Consider the following 7,500-nt stretch of genomic DNA (forward strand, 5'->3'; position numbering starts at 1 on the left):
GAGTCATCAGCAGCCACTGCCCTGGTCTAACTTGGGTGGAGAGGATGCTTGGGCGCTGATCATATAATATATATGGTCAGGCTCTAGGGTATTGTCCTGACTGCTGGGACAATGTCACTGTCCCTTGCCTCTGCCATTCATGAGTGACATTTAAACCTTTAAACCTTAAACAAGCTTTGAATATATAGAAATAAACTTTACACAAAAAAAAGAAAAAAAAAATCCGTTGTAACAATCTACAAACCTCCTAGAACAATTGAGATGATTATCATGGAAAAAACGAATTAGTTATCCTGACGCTTTGGCATTTAGTGAGTTATTAGAATCACATCGACTAGTGAATAATGTCGACTGTACAACTACTTTAACTGGGCATAAGTTGGACTTGGTTCTAACAATAGTCGTACAACAGTGATGAATTAACAGTAAATGAACAATATGCGATATGGGTTAGAGTTCTCTTGCTTGAGGGTACATATGAGCACAATATTCGATCTTATTTCTCTTCCTCTTGGTTTGTTAAAGTTTTTAAAGTTTAAATAGGAGAGATCTATTTTAATCTTGTTGCTCTTAAAAATATTTCATGTTTTCTTCATTTCCTTTCCTCACTGAGCTATTTTTTCCCTGTTGAAGCCCCTGGGCTTATAGCATCCCGCTTTTTCAACTAGGGTGGTAGCTTAGCAAGTAATAATAATAATAAAAATAATAATGATAATAATAATAATAATAATAATGAAACGTTAAATACTCTGAACGAACAAGGTAAAACGACAGTGGAGGTCCTGTAGAGAGTGGGGTTCCCCTGCTGTATGGGACCGGAAAAGCAGACATCAAAGTAAATTAAGTCAAGTATAAAAGTGCATTTACTCACTTTGCTTTGACTGAGAACTGCGCAGAACTTAGGTAGCTGGTGATCGACCAGGGTAGGCATCAACCACTCCTCTTGTTCCATGGCCATTCTCGAGAGTTGTATCAGCACCACTGGGATGAAAGTGCCCCACATAAAGATGACGGGTCGACTACAGCAGCAAGTATTGCGCATCTGGAATTTCGTTACATTTTATTAGGCTTCTATTGGAAAAACATATCTATCCCAGGACAATTCTATCCTGTTCGTAACACTAGGCAAGCAGTCATTCTAATAGCCAGGCCTTCTCCTTCATGAGGCTTAAAACTACACAGTATTCTAGAAGTTTTATTCCAGCTGTGACCAAGTTGTGGAATGATCTTCCTAATCGGGTAGGTGAATCAGTAGAACTTCAAAAGTTCAAAGTTGGAGCAAATGTTTTTATGTTGACCAGGCTGACATGAGTCTTTTTATAGTTTATATATGACATATCTGTTTTTGACGTTGTTAATACTTTATATAGGACATATCTGTTTTGACGTTGTTACCGTTTTTAGAATTTATTTTTAATTTATTCTCATCATTTCTTTATTTCCTTATTTCCTTTCCTCACTGGGCTATTTTTTTCCCTATTGGAGCCCTTGGGCTTATAGCATCTTACTTTTCCAACTAGGGTTGTAGCTTGGCTAGTAGTAATAATAATAATAACAATAATTAATAATAATAATAATAATAATAATAATAATAATAATAATAATAGGCGTCTATTGGAAAACATATCTACAATAATGTACGAGAATCTGCTTGGATTGCATTTGGTATATATGACTTTTGTTTTGATTTGAATCGATTATATACGAAAACTACAGTAAATCACTAAATATTTTAGTTGGTTACAAATATACAAAACTTCAACTACAAAAATGTACAAAACTTTAACTACAAAAATATACAAAACTTCAACTACAAAAATATACAAAACTTTAACTACAAAAATATACAAAACTTCAACTACAAAAATATACAAAACTTCAACTACAAAAATATACAAAACTTTGCATGAATTGCATTTGGTATATATGACTTTTGTTTTGATTGAAATCGATTATATAAGAACAATACTGAAGATCACCAAATATTTCAGTGGGTTACAAAAATATACAAAACATTGCATGACTTGTAATTTTGTACCTATATTTTTGTCTGGATTTAACAAGATTATGTAAGAAAAAACAACAGCAAATCGTCAAATATATCAGTAGGTTCAAAATTAACGCCCAGAACTCTAAGGTACAAAAACATAAATTTTGAACAACATTCATACATATATACATACACACATACATACATACTTGAATATATATACCTGTATATACATATATAGGGGTGTATGTATGATAGCAGCCACCTGTATGTATATTATGTCTAACTTAGAATACGGCAGAGTAAGGGGGGTCGCAGGGGGGCGTTAGCCAAACCCCCCCCCCCCCCCCCTCCCGTTAGGTATATAGGTAAGGACACGGCTTTTAGGTTAGGTTAGGGGGGAAAGTTTAGTTTAGTTGATGTCCATTTTTAATCAACGCATAAGGAACTGGCCTCTGATATACAAAGGCTCCCATATATATATATATATATATATATATATATATATAATATATATATATATATATATATATAATATATATATATATTTATATGTATATATATAAATATATATATATATATATATATATATATATATATATAATATATATATATATATATCTATATTATATATATATATATATATATATATATATATATATATATATATATATATATATATATATATATATTATATATTATATATGTATCTTTTTATCATTATTATTATTATTATTATTATTATTATTATTATTATTACTTCTTAGGCCATTGTCTAGCCCTCCTTGGTCCTAGTTTGGATGGAGAGGGGCTTGGGCGCTGATCGTATGTATATATGGTCAGTCTCTAGGGCATTGTTATGCTTGATGATGCAAAGTCACTGTCCCTTGCCTCTCTCATACATGAGCAGCCTTTAAACATTTAATGATATAACCATTTGAAAATAATCTTTAGTTAAGCATGAAGAAATAGATATAGTAAACGTACCTTCATCCCACCATAGCGCATATAAATGGCCGAAGAGACGATGAAATACATACAAAACGATCTAACAAAGATATCTTGAAGGCTACAGTGCAATTCGCTATTTGACCTAGGAGAGAAGAAATAAATAACAGATCATTAAATCACTCAACTAATAGTCATATTTTTTAGTGAGGCAGATTTGCACTGACTCGCAGGGGTGCCCTTTAAGCTTGGAAATTTCCTTAATAGCTGATTGGTCGGAAGTATTTTTGTCCGAATACTTCAGACCAATCAGCGATCAGGAAACTTTTCCGAGCTAAAAGGGCGCCCCTGTGAGTCGGTGCAAATCTGCCTCACTAAAAAAAATTTACTTTAGTTTTTAAATTTATTATCATCTCATGATGATGATGAATTAAAAACTAGTTGAAAGATTTAATGCTACGTCAACTAGTTTTTAATTCATCATCATCTCATAATGATGATGAATTAAAAACTAGTTGACCGATTTAATGCTATGTCACATCAGTTTTAGTTATCTATGCCTGGAAAACAATCCATGAGGGTACACTCGGACATATTATTCTCTAGTCTTGGGTAGTGCCATAGCTTATGTACGGTCACGCTCATAACTGACGACACAAATAAACAAACAAATGAATGCAATTTGAGTTATTCAATGCTACGTCACATCAGTTTTAGTTATCTATGCCTAGAAAACAATCCATGAGGGTACACTCGGGCAAAATATTCCCTAGTCTTGGGTAGTGCCATAGCCTATGTACGGTCGCACTCATAAGTGACGGCACAAATAAACAAACAAATGAACGCAATTTGGAGTTATTCAATGCTACGTCACATCAGTTTTTAGTTATCTATGCCTAGAAAACAATCCATGAGGGTACACTCGGGCACAATATTCCCTACTCTTGGGTAGTACCATAGCCTATGTACGGTCGCGCTCGTAAGTGACGACACTATACACTACGATAATTTGAAAGATAACATGTATCTAAATCAGCCACTTCATGGTCACTTGCTCCCCGAGCTGATTTAGTTGCTAGATGTGGCTTTTTTTTTTTTTTTTTTTTTTAAGTTGACAATTTGTTCGGAAATGAAAGTAAACAGTATCATCATTTATGCGCGTGACTGTACCATGGTCTTCCACTGTCTTGGGGTAGAATCCTCTTACTTGAGGGTACACAGGGGCACATTATTTTATCTTAGTTCTCTTACTTGTGTTTTTTCTTTAAGTTTTTATAGTTTATATATGAAAAGATTTATTTTCATGTTGATAGTGTCCTTAGAATATCTTATTTGAATTGTTCATTGCTTCTCTTTCTTATTGATTTCCTTTTTTTCCTTTCCTCACAGGGCTATTTTTCCCAATTATTAATTATTATTAATCATTATTAATTATTATTAATCATTATCAATTATTATTATTATTATCATTATTATTATCATTATTATTACAAGCTAAGTTACAACCCTAGTTGGAAAAGAAGAATGCTATAAGCACAAGAACTCATATAAGGCTTATAGCATCCTGCTTTTCAAACTAGGGTCGTAACATAGATGATAACAATGATGATGATGATTACAATAATAATGATAATAACCAATAGGAACAACAATAAAAAAATAATATTAATAATAATAATATAATAGTAATAATAATAACATTAATAATAAGGGTAATAATAATGATTATAATAATAATAAATAATAATATTAATAATAATGATAATGATAATAATAATGATGATCAAAATAATAATAATAATAATAATAATAATAATAATAATAATAAAGATAATAATAATAATAACAATAATAAAAATAAAGATAATAATAATAATAATAATAATAATAATAATAATAATAATAATAATAATAATAACAGTAATAATAATGAAAAAGGTTATATGGAACGCACCTCTGAACCCAGACGACACAGAGGCCTCTTCTAGTCCTCCGTCAATGATTCCGATAAGGAGAATCGGGAGCCAGACAAAACAGTAAACGCCCAAGAAGATGCAAGTGTTTACTAGAACCTCACCTCTGAGACTCAGACCCTTTTCTGAAAAAAAAAAAAAAAAAAAAAAAAAAAAATAACAAATAAATAAATAAAAAAAATTAAAAAGAAAACTGCAAAAAAAAATTGAAAAAAAAAATCTGCAAAAAAAACTTTGAAAAAAAAAATTGCAAAATGAAAACCACCTTCTCTGCAATAAATAAATAAATATATAAATAAAAATAATAAAAAAAATAATTTTCTGCAAAAAAAATAAAAATCTGAAAAAAAAAATTCTGCAAAAAATTTTGAAAAAATATTGCATAAATAGAAACAAAAAAAAAATAGGCAAATTATTATTATCAATTGCTAAGCTACAACCCTAGTTGGAAAAGCAAGATGCTATAACCCCAAGGAATCAATAAATAGAAAAAATAAAAAAGTAAATTTTCTGCCAAAAAAAAAAAAAACAGAAAAAAAATTCTGCAAAAAAGTATTGATAAAAAAAAAATGCAAAAAAAAGAAAAGAAAATCGGGAAATTATTATCATTATTTGCTAAGCTACGACCCTAGTTGGGAAAGCAAGATTCTATAAGCCCAAGGTCTCCAACAGGGAAAAATAACCCAGTGAGGAAAGGGAATGAGGAAATAAATGAACGATATAAAAAGTAATGAACTATTAATATAAGATATTTTAAAAACATTAACAATATCAAAACAGTACTCCGTTTATAAACTATAAAAAGACTTGTATCAGCCGGTTCAACATAAAAACATATGCTGGAAGTTTGAACTTTTTAAGTTCCACCGATTCAACTGCCCGATTAGGAAGAGCAATCCACAGCTTGGCCACAGCTGGAATAAAACTTTTAGAATACTGTGTAGTATTAGGCCTTATAATACAGAAAGCCTGACTAATACTAATATTATTATTATTATTATTATTATTATTATTACTAGCCAAGCTCCAACCCTAGTTTGAAAAGCAAGATGCTATAAGCCCAAGGGCTCCAATAGAGAAAAATAGCCCAGTGAGGAAAGGAAATAAGGAAATAAATAAATGATGAGAACAAGTTAACAATAAATCATTCTAAAAACAGTAACAACGTTAAAACAGATATGTCCTATATAAACTATTAACATAAAAAACAGATGTCATATATAAACTATAAAAAGACTCATGTCAGCCTGGTCAACATAAAAACATTTGCTCCAACTCTGAACTTTTGAATTTCTACTGATTCAACTACCCGATTAGGAAGATCATTCCACAACTTGGCAACAGCTGGAATAAAACTTTTAGAATACTGTGTAGTATTAGGCCTTCTCCATATAACGCTCAACACTACACAATATTCTATAAGTTTTATTCCAGCTGTGACCAAGCTGTGGATTGTTCTTCCTAATCGGGTAGTTGAATCGATAATCTTCAAAAGTTCAAACTTGTTGAACAGGACATAAGTCTCTTTTTAATGTATTTACGAAATATCTATTTTAAGGTTATTACTGTTTTTTTTTATTTTACATGACTTCTCTTGTAGTTTGTTTATTTCTTTACCTCTCTGGGCTATTTTTCCCTGTTGAAGCCCTTGTGCATAAGTGAGTGCATCCTGCTTTTCTAATTAGAGTTGTACCTTACCTAATAATAATAATACATTCAACGGTTGCCATTTTCGGCTAAAATTTCTATTAGAGAGAGAGAGAGAGAGAGAGAGAGAGAGAGAGAGAGAGAATTATCCAATGTTTCTTAAAGATTAAACCATCAGGAAATTTACCTTTCGGTGACTTGAGTCAGACTTAGAAATCTCATACTTAACGCCTCTAGAATATGTAAAAATCAATAATTTCTTAAATCTTTCGTTATCTTTGGGGCGAATCAGTGCACCGGACATGCCATAAAAAACGCTGCTCTCTTGAGTGTTTCAGACTCCTTGTAGGGTTACCAGGTTGGCCTTTTTTAGGACAAAAATGTCAAATTTGGCCTCTTTGACATTGGTTACCCTTTAGTAACATCATGAAAAAGGTGGCCTTAAATACTATATTTTTGGCCTTTTTTCTGATAATGGGTTGGCCTTTTAAAGCTGCATTGACAAGAAGTTGGCCTTTTCCTTAAATACTATATTGTTGGCCTTTTTCTGATCATGGGTTGGCCTTTTAAAGCTGTAGTTGATTAGAAGTTGACCTTTTCTCATTTAGAAAACCTGGCAACACTGCGAAATTTAAATTATACAAAAAAAAAAAAATTCAAGAAAGGAATAAATTGTGGTAGAATTATATAAAGGCAGATAAATGGATGAAGCATAAGAGATATAAGTTATATAACTTTATATATATATATATATATATATGTATATATATACATATATATTTATATGTGTATATATATATATATATATATTTATATGTGTATATATATATATATATATTTATATATATATATATATATATATATATGTATATATATATATATATATATATATACATAAAACTGTTTATCTACCTGTGTCATCCATGACCTAAGATCTATCTG

The 7,500-nt window shown here is 30.7% G+C and overlaps 1 pseudogene; it reads right to left on the reverse strand.

The window, feature by feature from the left end:
* The window catches only part of LOC137646884 (uncharacterized), a 16,934-nt pseudogene that overhangs the window by 6,340 nt on the left and 3,094 nt on the right, over nt 1-7,500 (reverse strand).

Source organism: Palaemon carinicauda, chromosome 9, assembly GCF_036898095.1.
Source record: "Palaemon carinicauda isolate YSFRI2023 chromosome 9, ASM3689809v2, whole genome shotgun sequence".
In the NCBI taxonomy this organism is placed as follows: Eukaryota; Metazoa; Arthropoda; class Malacostraca; order Decapoda; family Palaemonidae; genus Palaemon; species Palaemon carinicauda.